The 20,545-nt window shown below is 44.7% G+C and overlaps 1 protein-coding gene across 1 annotated transcript in view; it reads left to right on the top strand.

Annotated features, from left to right (window-relative positions):
- The first annotated feature begins 16,041 nt into the window (after positions 1-16,041).
- LOC135904827 (pancreatic lipase-related protein 2-like) overlaps positions 16,042-20,545 on the top strand; it is a 62,792-nt gene continuing 58,288 nt past the window's right edge. The window contains exon 1 of the mRNA XM_065435812.1: positions 16,042-16,106. The gene's annotated coding sequence lies outside the window, so the exon portion shown is untranslated. The remainder of the gene's footprint in view (positions 16,107-20,545) is intronic.

Genomic DNA, 20,545 nt, shown 5'->3' with positions numbered 1-20,545 from the left:
CTAATGATCTGCAATAGAGTGTAAAACTGGGTGAGTTGGCCGATCTTCATATTAAAGGCAGCGCAAAAATAATGGCAGCAAAAGACAGAATTACACAGGACAGGCGATGTGATATAATGATATGCCCATTGGGCCAATAATGATATGCCCAATGTCACGAATGGTTGGCAAGATAAATATACGTACCTGGTAGCGAAGCTTCTGTACAGTAGAAGCCCATACGTTCCAAACATGGCGGTTCATCGGCAGTTCATGTGACTTAGCGCCACATGTGTGACGAGGCATAGCATTCTTCCGGCTGAACACAAAACACAGCGACGCCATATCCATTAAAAAAGAAGTGACGACATTTTTGTTGTCAAAGGCGCGACATTTGTTTTTGTGGCCTGCCACTAGAGCTGCCTTTTCAAATGCCTCTTAATTTGACTCGATGGGCGTTTCGAACTTTTAGCACGGAAATCGATGCAGCAAATCGTCACCCATACGGGTGTCAAAAATCGTACCCATGAACAAAGTTTTTTTTCCCAAAGCAGAAAAAGCTTATTACCTTGAGCGCTGGTCGGCATCATCACATCCCTAGCTCTTAAACCAGCACAGCCGCATGAAGGCAGCTATAGTAAATAATTACCTGGTTGGCGTAACTCACTACTATTGACTAATGGGTTGAACAACGATGAAATACAGCCTGGCAAACACCCCGCCACCCGAATTCAAACAATCTTTGGCAACCCAAACAGCACAACGTGTTAGGGGACCGTATAGTAGTAGGTGAACTTTACGAGCACGCCTTTCTGCACGCATCAACAGTGGGACCGTACTGCAATTGATAACGGCGTAAACGCCACGCCCCCTTTTACAGCGAGTGCTGAAAAACATGTATTTCTGATAAAGGATCAAGTAAAACAGATTTGTCTATTTTTTCTCCCCACAAGTACGTAACATTAAGTAGGAATTTTATTTTGTTGAATGAAATCAAGCTTTCTTGCTCCATTCTGAAATAGTCGCGCTTTAATCGCTGCTCCATAACCAAAATCGCGGAACTAAACAAGAACATCGAAACACACTGCGCCCAGTTATGCAATCAGGATTGGGACGAGGTATGCGACGCCATTGACGGCAACATCAACACGGACAAGACGTGCAAGATACTGAAGCACCTGCTCGACCCGTCGGGCACGAAGACAACGGCGAAAACGGAAATGACCAAGCTCAGACACGAGTACACAGGAAACATCCCTGAGATGGGTGATGAAATCGTGAAGCTCTACCTTGAGAGACCTCCAACCGTTGAACAACGGAACTACTCGGGCTCTCCCAACGAGGACCTCGAGAGAGACTTCTCCTAGCAAGAAATCAGGGTGGTCCTGCACATCATCAAGGCGAAGTCGGCTCCGGGGCCCGACAAAGTGACCAACAAGATGCTTTGGAACCTTGACGACCAGGCGACGAGCCGCTTGACAGACTACATCAACGAGTGCTGGCGGAACAGCGGGATTCCCGACGAATGGAATAGGTCCGACGTGATCCTCATCCCCAAGCTGGGTAAATCCTTAGAAATACAGAACATGCGGCCGATCTCCCTCACTTCCTGCGTTGGAAAAGTGATGGAGCATGCCTGCCTGAGTAAAGTCAACGGATACCTGGAGTCAAACGACATGTGCCACATAAACACGACTGGTTTCAGAAGAGGGCTCTCTACCCAAGACGCCATGATACAACTCAAGGAGCAAGTCATAGACACCACGGGGCCTTGCTTGAAGGCAATACATGGACTTGATCTAAAGAAGACGTTCGACAGGGTCAAGCACGCGGTCATCTTTAACAGAATCGCGAAACTCGGCCTGGCCGAATGAACGTATAATTATATCCGAAATTCCCTTACGGCAAGAACCGCCAATCAGACTAGACGAGGAGGAGACCATCCAGGTGGACATGGGCAGCGCCGGCACATCACAAGGGTACGTCATGTCACCGATGCTCTAGAACCTCGTCATGATCGGAGTATCGGAAATACTAGAGCGAATAGAAGGCATTAATCACACAGTACCTTGATTTGGGTGAGTTGGTTCATCTTGACAGTTTTCATTAAAAAAAGTGCTAAAAACGAAGACGAAGCGGAAGGAACACTTACGACAGGACTGGCGCTACTTCCAAGTGATGTTTATTACAAACGGTCATCTATTTATGCTCTGCGCATCACGTACATCATGCACTCCCATTATCATACACACAAAGATTGAAATGAATCATATCATATATATGATTGTATGGTCAATCAGTTCAAGTGTCTAGATATCTCGATAGAAGCGTCACTTTTTTTCTTGCAAAATCAAAGAGGAATTCCTTCAAAAATTAAAACAGGGAAGGAAGTGCCCAACTAAAGATCACGACAAAAGACCTGTACATGTGATTCCATACATCCATAAACATTAACATAATTTGGAAAAGGTGGCAAACCGACACAATGTCTATCTATTTTTTTCAGCGCCGTGAAAATTGTCAGCAGTGTGTAGCCTTTAAAACAAGAAGCACCAGAAACGCACGCAGTATCACACTAATCACCGGACCAATTACACCGAATGCACTTCAGATGTTCTGTATCAAATACCCTTAGATTGTGGACACGTTCATATTGGACAAACCGGCCAGTGCTTCAATGACACGGCTAGACAGCCCAACAATGATGTCAGAAAAGGATACGGTGTACTCACTTGGCTGAGCACTGCAAGAAGTGTGCATGCACACTCATGTTTGGTCACACAACCTTCCTTAGGAAGGTAAACACAAAAACACAGAGAGAAATAGTTGAGGCATATTTTATAAGGAAAGCAGGCGACAAGTGCGTCAGCTGTACATCTTTGATTTTGCAAGAAAAAGAACTGACGTTTCTATCGAGATATCAAGACACTTGAACTGATTGACCATACAATCTTATGTATGATATGATTCATTTGAATCTTTGTGTGTATAATAATGAGTGTATGATGTACGTGATGCGCAGAGCATAAATATATGACCGTTTGTAATAAATGCCAGTTGGAAGTAGCGCCAGTCCTGTCGTATGTGTTCCTTCGACTTCATCTTCGCCTTGAGTGGTTTTTTATGAACCGTGTTAATCACATAGTTTATGCAGACGACATTACAATTTGGACCACGAAGGACGCAAGCGAGGGCGATATGGAGAACATACTTCGAGGGGCGGTGGAGGCAATCGAAAATCAGCTGGAGGACACCGGACTAGAATGCTCGCCGGAGAAATCGAAATTGCTGCTCTACCGCCCCAGGAGGCTAGGCAAACCGTCCAGCGACGTAGCAGAACTACACACGAGGGGAATCAGATTAACAACGAGAAAAGGCACGGAGATACCCATGGCCCAAAAGATCAGAGTCCTGGGTCTCTTGATCAAAGCCAGAGGAACAAACGCGGAAACTATAACGCGCCTGGTAAAGGAAGTCACGGCGACCGTTCGGCTAATATAGAGGGTCTCCAACAAATGAAGGGGCATTAAAGAAAGAAACGTCGTACGGCTCGTTTAGGCCTTCTTGATCAGCCACGTCGCATAGGTGGCGGCATTCGGCCACTGGAACAAGGCTGAGAAAGACAAGATCGACGCGCTCATTAGAAAAGCATATAGAACGGCACTTGGTCTCCCTCAATACACAAGAAAGGAAAGGTTACTACAACTCGGAGTACATAACACGCTGCAGGAAATCGCAGAAGCACAGAGGATAGCGCAACTTGAAAGGCTCTCCGGAACCAAGGCGGGCAGAGAAATCATGGAAAAGATCGGCATAAATTACAACGGAATGAATGGCCCCAAGACGCAGATTCACCCGGACGTCTAAGCCGCAATATACACGGAAAATATCCCGAAGATTATGCACCCCGTGCACAATGTCGAGAGAAGAAAATGCCGCACGAAAACGATTCTCAAAAACCACGGCGCGCGGGAGGGGTGCTCTTCGTAGACCCCGCCCGGTACCCCCGAAACAGGGTCGACAATGGTGGCGTCGACAGTGACGAGGGCGCCTCCCACTTCGCAATGGCAGTCGTAAGCACGAAAGGAAAGACCGTGACTGCGGGCTCCGCAAGGACCAGATCGTCGGAAGCAGTGGAAGAAACGGCAATCGCATTGGCTGTAATCAACGGTCGGTTACAAGACCGAACAATAATCAGTGACTCCAAGACGGCCAGTAGGAACTTCACAAAGGGCTGGGTCTCCACCGAGGCGGCCAAAATCCTGAACCGCAGAGCAGAAGACTTCAAGAACGGCAAAGTCACAACCAAATACCTCAAATGGATGCCGGCACGTATGGGAGAGGTAACCACGACTGCCCCTCCCAACCTCAACAAGAAGGCCCACCGAGCCGCGTGAGAACTAACCCGTCGTGGCTCGGACAGTGACGGTCCAACACCCCGCAACCCCCGGGGAAGGGGGGAGGACTGCGGCGGAGGTGACAGAGAACGCGGAGGAGGTGACAACGACAAAGTAGCGATACAAGACGACAGGGACAGATTGGTCACGTACCACGACATACTGACACACTATACAAAACAAAGAGAAGCATATCCACAACAACCACACAAACAACTCGACAGGTCTTAAGAAACAGATTGAAGAAGGTTGCAAACCAGAACGTTCAGGAACCCAGCACATTTAAACAGAGTAAATTCTTTGGCTGCATCTACCGATCACCGAGCTCTAGCATAAATACGTTTTGCTGGGCTTTAGATGAAATTTTGCACACTGTTTCGAATGAAAACAAGAACATGGTTATCATGGGAGAACTAAATAACAATCTTCTGGATGAGGAATGCGCTTACAGCAGAGAATACATCAGCATCTGTCATGGATACGGTATCGAGTCTTTGTTACAACTACCTACTAGGTGCGTCTCTAACTCGAGTACTCTCATCGATCATGCACTAACAAACCTGCTTTATCCACCTAAGGCTTTTATCGTACGAAGCAACATAACCGACCACTTTCCAATTGTGCTGTTTTCCACGTTTTAATCGGGTCTTAGAAACTCTATACACAAAACGCAGGTTTGACAAAGAACATTTCATAGAGCTAGTTAACAGTTCAGATTGGTCGCATGTAACATCATTAAATGACGCTGAAGCCTCTTATAATGAGTTATCTGGCATAATTAAAGCTTGTATATCCTCAGCAACAACAATAGTTAAGTGCCGTAAACATTTCGCCTCCCCTTCAAACCCTTGGCTTACACCAGGATTGTTGAAGAGCATGCGCAAGAAAAAAAATCTGCATCGTAAATGCAAAAATAGACCATTTAACCGATCTCTTAAGAAGCTTCGGTACAAGAAGTTTTGCACCTTACTGACACATCTATTTAAACAAGCGAAGAAAACTTACTATGAAAATGTAATAAATCAAACCGGGAACGATTCCCAGAAACAATGCGTTTCTGAATAAGAATCTTACTAGGAATAGAATAACGAAAATTCAAGAAAAAGACTGCCTACTTACAAACCCTGAAGATATTGCATGCGCATTCAGCATCTTTTTTGCTACTGTGCCTGATATCCCTGGCGCTAATGACACTCACATGTCGCGCTTGTCACAACAATCATTTTAACTCTTCCTAACTACACCCAGTGAAGTTCACGCAACAATTATTAATCTTAAAAATTGCAGTCGTGATTTAGATTCCATATGCTCGTATCATATCACAGAAATTGTTGACAGCATATGTGAAGCTTCCCGTCACGTTGTCAATTTAACATTTAACACTGCCGTTTTTCCTAGTGACTTGAAAAGATAAAAAAATTTTTCTGCGCACAAAAATGGAGACGTCTCCTTACTCGCAAACTACAGGCCCATATCCATCTTGCCGTGTTTCAGTAAAGCAACAGAAAAACTAATAGCACAGCGCCTATCTAACTACTTGGACAAGTTCCAACTATTAACACAAAGACAGTTTGGTTTTCGTGCTGGATATTCTACTAACCTAGCTTTAATCACACTCACTGCCAAGATCAAAGCGGAAATTAACGGGGGCAGATTCGTAGGATCTGTATTTATTGATTACTCGAAAGCATTCGATTCCCTTAATCACAACATTCTCTTTACTAAACTCAGCGCATATGGCATAACATGTCCTTCTTTAGAGCTACTGCGAAGCTAGTTACACGACAGACAGCAACAGGTTTGCATTTCAGGAGTACTGTCTGACACAAAAATAATTAACACTGGCGTTCCACAGGTGTCCATGCTCGGTCCCCTCTTATTTCTAATCTTCATTAATGATTTACCAAACTGCCTAACTTCTACAGAATGTCTTTTGTACGCGGACGACACCACTGCTTACGCCTCCCATAACGAAATCTTTACGCTAATTGAGCGTTTAAATGAAGAACTAAATAATGTCAGTAGTTGGTGCAAAAAAAGATTGCTAATTAACCATCAGAAAACAAAGTTTATGGTTTTTATTTCACACAGTAAACCTCGACCTAACCTTCCACCACTGCACATAGCTTCTCACCCAATATTACCATCTAATGAGTGCTCATTTTAAGGTGTTCAATTAGACTCCTTTCTAAAGTTTAATTTGCATGTGAGCTTCATAAAAAAGAAAGCTGCCTATGGTATCAGGGTGTTCTTAAAGGCCAGGCAGTAATTTCAAAAGCACACTCACCTGACATTGTATTATGCCTTCATTTATAGTGATTTAAATTACTGTATCAGTTCTTGGGGTCTTACATAACGCTGTCATATAGCTCCCTTGCAGCGCATCCAAAATAACGTTGTCCGTATCATCGCTTCAGCTACTTATAACGCTCATATTACCCCCATCTTCACTGAGTTAAGTATCCTCACAATAAATAAAATTATCTGGTACAACCACAGCATCGTTATTTACCGCCTTCTTAAAAACCCACAATTACATTATATCATTGGCAGGAATAGTCTTGGTAATCCTAACACTACCAGGTTCTCTTTACAAAATAACCTTTTACTTCCAAAATCACACAGCAACTATAGAAAACTAACTGTCGGTTTTGCTAGTGTGAAAATGTGGAATAATTTACCTGCTCACGTTAAATCCTCACCTACATTATCGTCATACCAACGTTCACTCAGAGCTTATATTAATACCTCGTAAACTGCATCTATTCTTTGAAGTGTTTTTATGTTGCTTATTATGTACATTTTTTATGTTGTGATGTGTTGCCATAGGTTTTATTACTTTAGCACTGTAGAAATTGTGTAATCCGTTCTTTGTTTATAACCGCAACTGACGCCTTTTTATTTATATATTATTATGTAACTAAGAACAAGAGGTCCCGCTGCAGTTTCTAACTGTGGGACCTCTTCCTCTATAACTTCTACTGCCTCTATGTACCACTAATGAATGAAGCAATAAACTTGAAACTTGAAGACAATACCCAGGTGCGAGCTGCAAGCTCTGCAAGCACGAACACGCAGACATGGCACACGTCTTATAGAAATGCAAAAAGATCAGATCAATATACGTAGAGGACAACATAGAACCAGACCTTCTCGAGGATCGATGGCTAAGCGCTCTGACTATAGCTCGGAACTACACGACCAACAATGGGCAATCCAACAGGCCCTGGCAGCGGTGACAAGGCTATGCCTCACCGTACATAATGCCCGGGTGGCCTGAGCCCGGGCTGGTAACCTGGCAGGTCTTTTTCTCATTAAAGTTTTTTCCGTCCGTCCATCCCATAAGCACCCTTGCTGAAGTGGCTGACAATTGGTTCTGGACCGCCTTTCGCTCGAATCGTCGCAACCCATTTGGATCCATCTTGTGGTTGATACCTGCTTTTGAAGAGTTCTAGCGTAAAAACGTTTGTGAACACAGGCTAATGTCTTAAATCATTCTTTAAAACAAAAAGACTCAGTATTTATTATCTGTTACATTAAAAAGAAATGCCTTGCATATTTGAAGAAAGCACTTGGGCAGGCCCGTTAAGAGCACAGGCAGTTAAGGGCGTGAAGTGTTGCGAAGAGAACACGGCGCACGTTTACGGCAGCAGACTTTCTTTCTGAATAAAGAACGTCGCAAGAACTGACGCTTCGCGGCATCTAATAGCAGCAAAAATCCGGCAGAATCGATCTCACTATGAATGCCGACGTCAATGCTACTAGCATTGAAGCAAGGTAGCAACACACCGTTTTGCGAACGCCGAAACGTTTGTGCAGCCCAGCTTGTCTCTCACGCTTCTTGGTGCACAAGCTGCTCCATCTAGCGACGTCGCCATATAGTCCGTGCATGGCGCGGTTTTGATTGCCGCATGCATTGGATAAATTTAAGAAGATAATTTCTGTCATCGTGGAGTGGCACATAACGAGTGAGACATGCCTATTTATTGACACATACCCAAGTTAACAGAATAAAGCTCAAGTGAAGACAGGCAGACTCCTATTCGCACATGCCCAGCGATCCAAGTAGGTATCAAGGAGTTTGATTGAAGAGCAGCACAGACCGAGTGGCACCTGCTCATTGCTTCAAGTCGGCATCAAATATGTATTGAAGAGCGCACCGAAACCCCAGTGGCTGATGTCGGCGTCAATTTGTTGGAGATCGGCACATAGGTACACATGACCTCATAGCCAGTGACCCAAGTTGGACCGATGGCTGGTTTCGAACACTGTTCCCTCAGCACAGAATCATGACATAAAATTACTGGATATAGAACTGACGGGGCATCGGGATGTTGCGTGTTCTACTTGCAGCTTGATTTCATCCACCGTAGTGTGGATCTAGCTCAGCGCTCAGTTCTGGTCATGCCGAAATGTTTCTGTTTCCGTTTTCCCTTCTTATATATTTAGTACATATTGCAGACCACATTGTGGTCCTTGCAGGACGGGCAGAGATTGAGTACAAGCCATATACAAGATACGTTCGTATACATTAATTAAATTGTAGACTTTACAATGATATATTGCTCACAGAAACACTTAGTAAAAAGATCAAAACACAATACCTAAATCAATTCATGGTGCAAACAGAACGATGTAAAAAAAAGGCAATGGAATTGCACATAAAAGGCAAGGGAATTGCACATCAAAGGCAAGGGAGTTTGAGAGTCGAGGACTTGCCTTGCTCATTCAACAGGAAGAACACATTCTGTGCAAAAAAGGACAATAAAAACTTACATAAAACACATCACATGTTGTAAGCGGCGGGCAGCGAATTCCATTCAGAAATAGTCCGGGGAAAGAAGGAGAACTTATAGCTGTCTGTCCTAGCATAGATAGGTGTGAGTGTATCCGGACGATGGTGTCGTGCAGGCGAGGAGTTACGTAGTCGCCATCTATCGGAAGCACCTCACTGGCGTAGTATGAGGGATAACGCGGCGCGCTCCTCATAGGTTTTGCTGTCAGCGCTCACTGAAAGCACCACGCGCGAGCTCTCCCAGACATTTCTGTAAGTACTTTCGAAACGAGAGAAGTTTTTTACTGTATAAATAATAATCTTGGGCAATCTGAAAGCACAGAATCGTTTACAGACGCTATCTTTTTTACCGAATACGTACAGTGAACGCCACTGCGCGCGGTCGCCGCGATGGAGTCTCCAGAACCGGCTTCTTGCGTGAAAGGTAGCCAAACGATGAGAGTAAACTATGTGAACTATGTTGTTAGAGTGGGCTGTCTCTATAACCAAATGGGGCATAACAGAATGAAGCCTCAATGCAGCGATCGCACGGGTTCGCAGTGACCGACTGCGCGTCTGCATGCTTGTCCGCGCACTGTTTCGCTTTCTCCGCGCGCGCGTTTTCGCACCGTGCCATGAGCTTTAGGCCGCAGAATATGAGCATTTGACAGTATACAAGCAATCATTGCTGCGTGGGCGCTATCAGAGCTGTTCAAAATAATTTCATTGTAGAGACTTCGACGCATGTGATGTGCCGTCGCAACGATTCAATCTTTTTTTTTCTTCTAAATTCTTGGACGTTTCCATATTATTTCTCGAGTTGCGTCGCACTGTATGTTTATCGGTGTTCTAAGCGTGCGATTCCCGCTGCTTCTTTTTTGTAATCCAGTGCAATAATTCATAACACGTACAAACATGACCATATGCCATGCCTTTTTTTTAATGTGCGTCTTACCGCTCCCTTTCCATTCCAGTGAACTTGCCAGCATCTATATCATGGACAAGTTCATAGACCAAACCGTCATGACATTAGTCGGGCAGCGGACTCGGGCGAGCGTCTCAGTGCGCGTTTTCCGAACATCGCAGACCCGGCGCCGTAGCAGAAATCTTCTTCGTGTCTGTGCTTGCTGCATACCCGAGTTGTAGCCGATGACTGTTTGCCGGTTTTATATTTCGCGAGCCAAGGTTCGCGCAGCTTGTCCTGCGGCTACGTGTGAATAAGGCTGACACCTGGCTCTGTTGCGTACGTCCGGCACTGCGGCACCGAGCAGTAGCCTACCATGTTGCGCGCCTTCAAAGGCAGCCACTACCTATTCTAGTGCTTTCAAGCGTTGTAAAGGAGACACTCGAAGCGGGAAAATCTCGCCACTAAATGAGGACCGCAGCGTACGAGGGAATTAAAACTCTCGTTTTCAGCCCGCTTCGGCGCGCCCGAAGCAGCCGACGCGGCCGCTATGTCCACGTGATCCCTCCTAGCACGTCACGCCGACGGTGGCGCCAACTTTTCCAGCGGTGGAGCTGGAGGCCAATAGTGAAGGGTCCAGAGCGAATTTGTGATTAATTAAATTATGTAAAAAATCTAGAATGTGTTTGTGTCTTCTTTGTTCAAACGAAGGAATGTCGTTAGCCAACATCAACTCTGACGGCGAATCCGAACTTTTGAACTTGGAATAAATAAAACGAACAGATTTTCTCTGTATTCTCTGAAGTTTATTAACATTCACTTCAGTATAGGGATCCCATGCAATGCAAGCACATTCAAGTTTTGGCCGGATATAGGTTAGTTAGGTAAGTGAGTAGCTTAATGTTTGAGGGGGCATTTCCTTAGTTTGTGTCGCAGATAGGTTAGCTTCCGAAACGCGGAAGAACCTGTGTTGTCAATGTGTGAAGGTTTAAAGAAAATTTATTAGTGAACGTTACGCCAATGTACTTGTAACTCTCAACTTGTTTTAATGAAACAGATACCATTTGACGCGTGTACTCCAGGGGATTCTTTTTATGCGTTATGCGAAGAGAGACAGTTTTATCTAGGTTTGCAGCCATGCCCCATTCCTCGCACCACAAAAACATATTATTCAAGCTAGCGTTAAATTCCTTCTGATCATCCACGGACTTAATAGTACGAAATACAACGCAGCCATCTGCAAACAGCCTTATTTGTGTTCCTGGTTTGACGACGGTAACAATGTCATTAATATATAAAAGAAAGCGCAATGGACCCAGGACACTGCCCTAGGGAACACGTGAAGTGACTGGTAGATATCCCGAGTTGTGATCGTCAACCGAAACATACTGTTGGCGATTATCCAGATAGTCTGTAATCCAGGTAATTATAATGTCCGGAAGGTTAATGTTCCTTAATTTTAAAATTAGCTTTTTGTGAATTACCCTATCGAATGCTTTACTGAAGTCCAAAAACACTGCGTCAATTTGACCGTTGGTATCCAAAGCTTTGGTAACTGAATCAATTATTGTTATTAATTGTGTGGTAGTGGAACAGCCTTTTCTGAAGCCATGTTAGCACTTGTTAGTATGGAGTGTTCATCTAAAAGTTCATTAATGCGAGTTGCGATTATGTGCTCGAAAAGTTTGCAGCAAGATGACGTTAATGATATGGGGTGGTAATTCTCGACCAATAATCGATCGCCTTTCTTAAAGACCGGAACAACTCGAGCCATCTTCCAATCTTCAGGCACTTTCGCGCATAGCAAAGATGCTCTGAACAATACAACTAAAAACTTGGCAATAGTTTCGGCGCATCGCCTAAGAAGCACATTCGGGAGGTTGTCAGGGCCAGGGGTTGTTTTGGTTTTTTAAATTGAGTAACATAGACCACAATGCCGTGGTAAGATATAAAGTTCGCCTCAAGCTCTTAAAACACTGCAGAACTCAAAGATGGTCCTGATCGTGCACGGGAGCATACGCTATGAAAATAAGTGTTAAAATGGTGTGCGATGACATTCAAGTCGTTAAGAATGGTTCCATTAACTGCAATTTTCGTAATAGCCTTCTTGCTATTGCCAAGGTATCCCCAAAACTTATCCGGTGCGTTTTTTATAAAGTTGGGCAATGTTGTGGAAAAATAAAAAAAATTTGAATCGCGCACGACGCATGACAGCTTTTTTTGGAGTTCCGTGATAGCGACCGTGCGTGGATGCTTCTTTTTTATTTGTTTGATGTTGCGCTTTAGTTGTACTATTCCACGCGTCATCCAGGGCGTACTTTTATTGACTTTCTTAGTTTTAGTCGGTATGAATGTATCTATGCAATGCCTGCACATTGTAGTAGACGCGGTCCAAAGTGCAGACACATCACTACCACTATCTGCAAAGCGCGTAAAACAGTTTCCATGTAGTCAACTATGCTGGCGTCATCCGCTCTGGTGTAATCGTTAAAAGTTTGGTATTGGCAGTTTTAGGAACAGCTGTTTGGAAAATGGGCGAGGAAAGTGCAATACGGTAATGGTCAGATAAGCCATCTACGATTGACACGGTATGCTCGGAAAAGGTTCGGTTTAAAACAAATAACATATAATATAGAACTTGATGACCCTTGGACACGCGCGGGTTCATTAACCACTTGAATAAGATCATGTGTTAGCATAATGTCAGAAATAATGTTAGCATTTGCATCAGCCTTATTGTTTGCTTGGAGAAGCTCCCAATTGACATCAGGCAAGTTAACATCGCCGATCAGAAAAATGTTCTTATTTTGGTAGAGAGACACGTGGTCTTTAAGTTTATTCAAGTAATCTGGTGTAGCATCAGGTGGTCGATAAAATGCGAACAGCACAAAGCATTGACCCCCAGCACGATAACCTGACGCATACGTACTCTCTAGTTCGGGAGTATCATCGGATAAAGTGCACTGGAAGCAAAGGTTAGCGATGGATACACTGAGATATGCTTTTGTTTAGCTGAGAAGATGACGAAGTTAGATTTGGCAGTATTAATGTGTAGTCTGTTTAGTTGGCACCAGGTTACAACATTAGCGGCGTCGTGATTAAGCATACACATCAATGAATCAAGACTTTTGTCTGAGGAGAAGATGGTAGTGTCGTCAGCGTAAAGGATACAGTCAGAGGACTTTAGGTACTTTGGGAGGTCAGTAATGTATATTAAAAACAAGAGAGGTCCTAATATAGGTCCTTGTGGTACCCCAATGTTGGTTGTTTTAGGGTGCGAGTAAGTGCTGGAGATTGATATAGTATATTCGCTAGCTTTCACATAGTTACGTAGTAATTGCAGTGCCGGGACGGTTATACCAATAGAGTCTAATTTAGCAAAAAGGATGTTATGAACAAGTGAATCGAATGCTTTAGAAAGGTCAATAAATATTGCGCCTGCGAAATTTCCAGTGCCAATTGCCTGCCGAATCTTGTCTGTTAGAAATATTAATGCCAAATCAGTTGAGTAACCTTCCCGAAACCCAAATTGATTTGGTGATAGGAAACAAAATTTTGATAAATAGCTTGATAAGCGTGTTACGATTAGTTTTATGAAAGTATAGCAATAGGGTGGTAGTTAGATGTCAGACGCTTATCTCCCTTCTTGAAAACAGGGATTATTTTGGCTTTCTTCAAAGAACTTGGATAGATTCCTGTTTTAAAGATAAGGTTCACTATGTGACAGGATATTTCAGATATTAGGTACGCTATCAATTTTATGAGAGATGGGCTGAAGTTATCGAGACCAGGCCCTGTATTTTTTAGACTGGAAATGACTGTGACTATGTCTTCAGGTGTTGCGCGATGAAGGAAAAAGCTATGGGGTACACGGGGGTAAGTCTTGGTCAATGAATCTTCGCACTCTTCATTATCTCCACAGAGGTAATTTATGAGGGAGTTTGCAATGTCCAAGGGATTATCAAGGAGAAGATACCCCGATTGTATCATAGTTATTTCATAATTATGATTCAATCGACCTAAAAAAGAGTTTAATACTTTCCATTGCTTTCTGACATCATTACCTGCAGACTTAATTTCATTTTCATAATACGTCGTTTTAGCCTGTTTGAGTAGTTTTCCTAGTAAGTTCGAATATTTATTATACCTTTCGTGAAGTGCTGTGTTAAATGGCTGTTTTTTTGTTTTTCTCTAAAGGTTATCTTTTTTCCTTAAGCAATTTAGCAAACTGGCGGATAACCATGGGTTACGAGGAGCTGAAAACGTTTTTTTTACAATTCATTAGTGCCGTGGAATCTGAAATAGCTTTAGAAATAATTTGTGAGAATGTATTATAGGCAGTTTCAGGGTTATCACCTACCATTACTGGGGACCAGTCTGAAGCGGCAATTAATTCAATAAAAATTGACGAATTAAACTTCTTTCTGGTGAAGCTTGCATCGGTAATGCGAGCAGTAGAAGTTAAGCGCAAGAATGTTGGGTAATGATCGGTTATTGAAGCTTCGACAACACCACAGTCAGGGTTAGTAAGAAGATTGGATGCTATGTGGTCGATAAGCGTGCCCTGTTCATCCGTGGGACAACGAGTGATTCGTGATTCCAAAAAATGTGAGCACTGTTCGCTTCACATTGCTGAGTGCTTGTAGCCTCTGCCTTACGGGGCTAGGAGCCATTGCATATTTTGCTTGCTTACGGGGGTATTGATGATGATGTCCACTGATAATGATAATTTTCTGTTGACGGACACGAAAGAATGAGGGATCCCAGCCATATACAGCTTCGCTGTAATAGAAGAACGGGAAGTAAAAAGGAAAAATGTCCCGCAAACCACACTAATTACAAAAACAATAACAGAAAAAATAGCTAAACAAACTAGGTATCTTCACTCACAAAAAAATTGCACTACAAAAGGCAAGCTAAGTCAGTTTCTTATAGAAATGTTGCATTTCCAACACTCTGGTCGCGAAGCCGCTTAAGGAAACACCAAAGGCTGAGCAGACTAGCGTAATCAAGCTTACACGAAATTTCCGGGCAGTCACAGTCACTGCGAGCCCAAGGGAAAGCCAGTCGATCAGGCTCTTCATTAGGGGCCATACCTACGCGCGAAGGTATTCACTGGCCGACAAAGGATACCCCACGAGATGTAATTTTGCCGGCAGACTGACTAACGCTACGCACAACTGGAACATTAGCCTCACTTCTCTGTAGTCTGCGAAGGGCAGCGTGGGAGTCAGTAATGACTAATAAAAAAATCCAAATACCAGTCTAATAAAGTTACATTTCACACATAATGTCGCCAAACAGCGCGAGGAACTGAGACATGGCGAACATGTTCCGTATACTAGTCACTCGTCAGAGTCATCACCCTGACTATTAGCAGCATCCACGCGGGCCATGCCGTTCCAGGTGGAGGTATTTTGAGAGGACCGTTACGTATTACTCCAGTAAGGGTGCTTGGGAGTTTTGTAAATCTTTGTTGTTATTCAACTTTGCACCAGCTATATCAACCTCCCGACCAGTATTATCATCACTAATAAAGAATTGCGAGCGTGTATTCTAGGGTTTATGTGATGCTGCCCTTTCCGGGCGGTACACTTTATTCTTTAGATTGATTCACTTAGTCCAATAGGTTCCGTTTTTAACTAGCTCACAGGTGAAGCTGAACTCGTTCGATCTTTCTCGAACAGTATATATATATATATACTGAACGGTGAATTCTTAAAGAGAGAATGACATTACGTCAAGTTAATGGAGACAGCTTTCTTTTGTAACGTCGACGCCCATCTGTTTTAAAGTATTGCCATCGCTACTTCAGTAATGCGGCGATGCAAAGAGCGCGTGCAGAAAGCATCTCCTCCAGAAACAAACGCAAATCACAAGCTCGCTGAAAGGCCCAAGACATGCGCTCAACAATGCGCCTAATTTTAGGACAGGAAACAATCGCGGAGTAGCACATGTGCTTGAACGCTCTTAGGAAGGACAGATGCGTGCTGTGTGCGTAGAAGAAGGCAAAGCAGTGGTCCATCGCTGGCTTCTCTGTTCAGACCACAGGGTGAAGAGCTACTATCTACTGTTTTTGTAGGCTAGAAGAATGTGATTTTATCTTACCCGAGAGTATACTGCAGAAGTTACAGCCACTTAAGAGTTTTGCGTGGGAAGTGCATCCTAAAGAACTTTGCATTAATATTAGTAAGTAGTCGAAAATCTCTTATTGTATTCATGAGCATACATGTAGGCTGTACGCTCGAAGTGATGCAAACCGACGAGATAAGACTTTCAAATGAAACATAGAAGAAGCCTTGACAAGTCATTCACTTATTTATTCAATGTAGTGCTTTATTTTTAGATCCACTATAGCTTTCTATGTAGCCTGTTTTTGTGCCTGTTTTCTCTCGCCTGCGTGCTCCTTTTATGAAACGTTTTGACTCACTTCACTGTTTTCTTTTTCTTGATTAGTTTCTAATCTATTTCGGCTTACTTGGTTGATTCCAAGGCTGGATGCTTGATTGTTCCCATAATTTTTTTTTTACTGCTTAAACACTTTATGCATATGTATGTGGCCTGTCAAACTCATTGTGATGTATATTATATGTTTGAGTACCCCAAGCTTGCTGCAGAACGTATATAGCTCTGGTTGAAGCACTTCAGCGTTGAGGAGCTTTACGCGCTAGTGTCGACGACATGGTGTGCTACCCTAGGACATGTTATATTCAGGAGGGACATGTCTCGGTTTTCTCTGAAGTTGGTTGGTAATGTGGACTTAGCCTACGAATGGTAACGCTCAGCAGGCTCATTTCAGCGTGTTGGATAGCGAAGGTGGCTGGGCCGACGCAACATTGTGTGCTCGATGGCTCGCAAGTTGCGGAATTGTGCTCTGTACTGCCTTGCTGAGCTCGTTCTCTTGTTCACCTGTATCACGCCGCGCTTACAAATGACGAAGCACTGAGTGATGTGCCTGTAGATTTTAATTTTCTTAAACATAAAATAGTGCTTGCACGAAGAAATACTCGATAAACCTCGCAAGGCTATAGGTCTATTTGCAGCAAATGGCACATAAGCCGTCCTTCTTCTTACTGCTTTCTTCTGTGGCTATTGGTTCTTCCCAATTTTACATATCCAAATAATCACCGACTTGAAGATAGCGTGATTGTTTCCTTAATGTTTCTTTTTTTCTATTTCTCCTTGATCATTTCTCTTAATGTTTGCATGATTGATAGCTGGCATACATGATTGTGTGCTGTGTTTCGTGAAGTCATTTTCTGCGTTTCGGCCTTCTTGCATGCGGGAGCACCTTCGGGTGTGTAGAGCAATTTTTGCAGGCATGTCTATCCATACGTGTTTTATAGTTTTTTCTGCCATTTAAAATGGCTGTTCGTGACTGGATGCCCCGGTACTCTGTTTTCGCCGTAACTATCTACTGAATATGAATTATACTTGCCCTTTTGCTAGATGTGTGTCTGCCTGTGTGCGCGCTTGTGTGTGTTCGGGCTCGGGCACTTGTGTGTTTTTGGCAAGGTGCTATTTTATAAAACATTCATCTAATTGCACAGATGTTAACCCCTGCGAATCAAGGGCATGCACGTCTTAGTTGCACCAACGGATCCTTGTTCACGTGACCATGCGCGCTCCCAAGGTGCGAGCGACAACGTCGAGGTCTACAAACTCTGTCTTACGCGGAGCATCTTATAGTGAGTGTTCGCCGTCACTACCGTGCCGTAATCTCTTATGACTTTAATTTGATTGAGAACCGGAAATAGGTTTTCGCTAGGTTTCACTGGGTTGAGTTATGGCTTGGCCATGTTAGTGAACAAAATACCGAAAGCTTTGATAAATATTTCCTGGAACTTCAAAGTTAGATGAGGGTAGGCATTGGCATGCTGAGTGAAAATTATTCAAGCACGGTGCACTGTCCTTGTGACCTTTCTTGTTTCTAGAATGGCGCAGCTCAAATTACTTTGTCCCCCACAGCCTGCATCGCATCTTGCGGTGCGCATTAGCATGCTGCAGGATGCGAGCAGTTGTGCTGCTTACGGAATGCCTCTAGAGCGGCTAGTCCTTATTGCACCTGTCTGAGGATGAACGGGTTTGCCTCAGTGTCCCATGGCAAGAAACATACCAAGTCCCATGACAAGACACACACACACACACACACACACACACACACACACACACACACACACACACACACACACACACACACACACACACACACACACACACACACACACACACACAAACACACACACAAACACATACACAAACACACACACACACACTCACACACACACACACAAACACACACACACACGCACACACACACACACAAACACACACACACAAACACACACACACACACGGTTTGACAGGATGAGAACGGAGAGTCGGTTGACTTTATTCAGTAGTAAAAGCAGGTTTGCCGAGTCGCTGTGGTGGCGCCCCCTCGGGCGATCAGGGGCAATGACCACCACGTGGAGGCACGTCAAATGGGCAAAACTGGTTTCCGGAGGAAAAAGGAACGCGAATAGTGGACAGTCGCCCCTCCCCCTCCCTATAATGCCGGAGGCTTAGGTGTGAATGGCAGAAGGAATGAAGAGTTAATGTTCAAGATAGGCTGGCTTCACGATATCGCACAATGTTTCTTCTTTGCCGCGTACGTCATTCTTCAAGGTTTCCTCTGAACGCGAAACCACACGAGAGGGGCCTTCATAGGAAGGACTCAATGGTGGCTTGATAGAGTCGCGCCGCAGAAAGACATGCTGACCGTGTTCATTGACGGGAAACTAAGCAGAGGCTGACCGCGGGCGATACGTGGGAGTGTAGGTCGAAGCTGGTCGAGCCAGGAATGTAGCCTAAGTGCTGTGCGGCCGCTGGTGGAGTGCCTTGCTGGGTGCCGAAAAACTGGCTTGGAGCACGTATTGCTGATCCATTAAGCATCTTGGCTGCGCTGACTCCTAGGTCATCCTTGAATAATGTTCGCAGCCCCAGTAGTACCTTTCCACCTAGTGCTGTCTGTCGGGCGTGGCGGTGAACGACTCCTTCAGTTGTCGATGAAGACGCTTGACCATGCCGTTACTCTGTGGGTGGTAAGGCATGGTGTTACGTAGGCGCATGCCGAGCAGTCTCGCCAGGACAGGGAAAAGCGAGCTTTGGAATTGTCGGCCTCGGTCAGTAGTTATACGCAAAGGGCAACCATACAGCGACACCTGTTTCGACAGTAATGTTTTGTAGAGCCGTCGTCTCCGGCCCCCTTGAGCACCGGTCGACACACGTGAGGAGGTACCTCAAACCTTGGCAGGGCAGAAGAGGCCCAACCAAGTCTAAATACACATGATCTAATGGGCTCTCTGTGGTCTAAACAGCTTCACCTCTGAACGTGTGCGCCGGGTCACTTTCACGGCTTGAGGCTTGGCAGCCTCTTGCCCAGCTTCGAACATCTTTGTTGATCCCTGGCCAGAAGAAGCGGTCTGTGATTAGCCTCTGTGCTCTCTGTCGCTCTGATGCCGAGATGGTTTAGCCAATGCAATGAATCGAATATTGGCCACCGAAACTGATGGGGCACGAACGGGTGAGGAGCTGCCTGCGATGTGTCGCACGTGACCAATGTTGATGTCTAGGGAAGCGGCACCTCCGCAAGCTGGAGAGACTAGCTTTTTTCCCGAAATTGGCGCAGCTCGGGGTAGTTTTGTTGGGCGGAAGGTAAAGCTTGGAAATCCACAAGGCCAGCAGGCGCAGCGTCGATCCGTGACAGTGCGTCAGCTGCCTGATATTCGGTCTTAGAGATAGCGCGGATGTGCGTAGAAAAGTCGGAGATAAGGTTAACGGCTTGTGATTGGTCAAAACGCAAAAGCTTCAGCCTTCAAGAAAATGCGAAAATGCTTGACAGCGCAACAGATGGCCAACATCTCCCAACCGAAGGTGCTGCAGCGAGCTTCTGTAGATTTGAGGCGCTTTGAGAAGAAGCCCAGCGGCCTCCAGTCTGCGCCATCGCGCTGCTGCAGTACTGCACCCACTGACGTGGTCGACGCGTCTACCATAAGGCGAGTCGGAGTGTCGGGAAACGGATGAATCAGCAACACTGTACTCACCAACGGCGTTTCGGCTACCTGGAAGGAGTGTTTGTGCACCGAGGACCAGTGGTAGGTAGGAAGTTTTTTGGAGTCACGACGCAGCAGGTCAGTAAGCGGCTGTAGAACTTGCGGACAGGATGGTTTGAAGCGCCTGTGAAAATTTATGAGCCCCAGAAACTTTCGCAACTTTCGGAAGGACGTTGGAGAAGGGAAGTTCTCGATTGCCTGCACCCAAGATTCCAATGGCTTGATGCCTCGGGATTAAATGCGATGGCCAAGAAAATCCACGGCTCCAACTCTGAAAACGCATTTCTGAGTCTTTAGGACGAGGCTGTGTTCATCCAGTCGCTCAAATAGAAGGCAAAGGTGCACCTTGTGCTCTTCCTCTGTGCGACTTGCAACAAGGATGTCGTTAAGGTAGACG

Source organism: Dermacentor albipictus, chromosome 1 (assembly GCF_038994185.2).
Source record: "Dermacentor albipictus isolate Rhodes 1998 colony chromosome 1, USDA_Dalb.pri_finalv2, whole genome shotgun sequence".
Classification (NCBI taxonomy): Eukaryota; Metazoa; Arthropoda; class Arachnida; order Ixodida; family Ixodidae; genus Dermacentor; species Dermacentor albipictus.
Note: the sequence above shows the minus strand (reverse complement) of the source record. Positions and strands in the feature narration are given on the sequence as shown.